A 2,380-nucleotide genomic window follows, 5' to 3' on the forward strand; every position below is an offset into this window, starting at 1 on the left:
TGGCTTCAGCTCAGGTCATGATCTCACAGTTTCGTGAGTTGGAGCCCCACATAGGGCTGACAGCAGGGAACTGCTTGGGATTCTCTTTCTCCCTCTCTCTCTCTGCCCCTCCCTCACTCACACACTCTCTCCCTCTCACTCTCTCCCTCAAAATAAATAAATAAACTTTAAAAAATTAAAAAATAAAAATAAATAAATAATTCCTATAATTAGGTAAGGAAAATATAAAGATAAACAACCCAATAAAAAAATGGACAACAAACTTGACCAGGCACTTCACAGAGGAAGATTTGGAAAAGACTAATAAGTACAGGAAATACGATCAAGTTCATTAAATTAATTCAAACTAAAATCACAATGATTTCACATCCATGAGAATGGCTAAAATGAAAAAACAAAACTGCTAATACTAAATGTTGACAAGAATGTGGAGCAAAGAACTAGACTCATACATTGCAGGCACAGCCATTTTGGAAAATTATTTGTCAGTTTCTTATAAATTTAGATACTTGCATTACGATCCAGAAATTCCACTCTTGGGTATTTACCCCAGACAAATGAAAACAAAACTCTATAAAACTACTTGTTTCTGGAAGCTTATTCATTATAGGCCCAAATTGAAAACAATTCAAATGTCCATCAGTAAGAGAATAGATAAACAAATTGTGGTGCATCCATTCAATGGAATACTACTCAGCAATAGAAAAGAAAGGACTGCTGTCACATATAACATGGATGAGTCTCAAAAACATTATTTTGACTGAAAGCAGCCAATCACAAGAGTACATTCTACATGATGCTATGTGTATGAAATTCTGATATAAGCAACACGAATCTATGATAATAAAAATCAGAGTAAGGGTTGCTATTGGTGGCAAGTTTGGGCTACGAAAGGGTATGAGAAAACTTTCTGGAGTGATGGAAATGTTCTAGATCTCGATCAGGCTGACTACACAGGTATATTGATTTGTCAAAACTCAGAACTGCAGTCTTAAAAATCTATTTTTACAAGCAGTTTTAGTTCAAAGGAAGAAATAGAACCACTGTGCTTTGTTCAGATCACACTTGAAATACTATGTTCAGTTTTGAACACATCTTAAAAACAATAAATCAAACTATGGGTTGCCAGGATGCAATGAGAAAGGTAAGGAATGGGGGAGGTGCAGGCCGAGAGAAGACAAAGAGGGAGTGTTGTCCTATTTAATCATTGGGAGGAGAGTTGTGTGGTCGAATGCCTACATTTATTCACCGGGTCTCTAAAGGGCATAACCAGAACCAGGGGGTAAAAATTACAAAGAGGAAACATTTTCTAGACACCAGGAAATGAGGCTGCAAAGCAAAGCAAAGCTTGGACAGTCATCAGAAGGTCGCTGACAGAACCCGGACAAAAGGTGGAGCAGCCTGGACCGCACGTGCTGTAGGGGTGGAGAAGACTGGAAGGGAGAGTGGATGTGAGAAAAAGCAGGAAGTAGACTGGGACATATGACACATGTGTTATGTGTGTGTATGTGTGTGTATGTGTGTGTATGTGTGTGTATGTGTGTGTGTGTGTGTGTGTGATATACAAGGGAGAGCAGTGAATAGAAAATGACTCTGCCGTGTTTCCGAAGGAGACACCATTGATATTGGTATGCGTCATAGAATCTTATGAATCAGGAAATTGTGTTTAAAACATTAGACCTTAAAATTGTGCTATTGTGTCTGACTAAGCAATCAAAATGGATTTTAAAGAAAATGCGACCGAGTCACAGAGCTATTGGAGACAGGAACCAGAAGCCAAACCACCCACCTGCCTAACCTTTAAAGGCACCACGATAAGCTGTTGTCCTTCAACCCCATCCTATCACCCCATTTCAATTTCCTGTGCTTACCCCATCTGAAAGTTTTCTTATTTATTTATTCTAAACTTTATATTGTATGTCTCAGTCCACTGGAATATAAACCTCTGAAGAGCAAGGATGTTGTGGTCTTAGTCACGGCTAGTGGCCCAGCTTCTAGAGTCCTGTGGGTCACAAGAAGGTGCTCCATCACAAACTGAAGGTTGAGTGAAGTTCAAGCCAGAGCTGGTTTGGGGATGGCTTACTCGGCGATTATGAATGGGAACCGCAGAAACACATGCCAGAATACTTCAGCCATTCGCGGAAGCTGCAGTGAGCATTTCAGATGTGTGTTTCTTTCAGTCCGACACTCATAATACCCCGAGGGCACGTATGCTTTGTGCCAAGGCGAGTCCTCTTAGGCTCACATCTGCTCCAGCTGCTGTTTGCCCAGACAGGTTCCAGACACGGTTCCCTGCAGACGGCTGCTGCAAGCGCACTTCTCTTTCCTGCCTGGGGCTTCGCTGATTCCAGCATGTGACACGCCCTCAGGAACCTTCTGG

The sequence above is a fragment of the Prionailurus viverrinus genome, chromosome F2, assembly GCF_022837055.1.
Source record: "Prionailurus viverrinus isolate Anna chromosome F2, UM_Priviv_1.0, whole genome shotgun sequence".
Classification (NCBI taxonomy): Eukaryota; Metazoa; Chordata; class Mammalia; order Carnivora; family Felidae; genus Prionailurus; species Prionailurus viverrinus.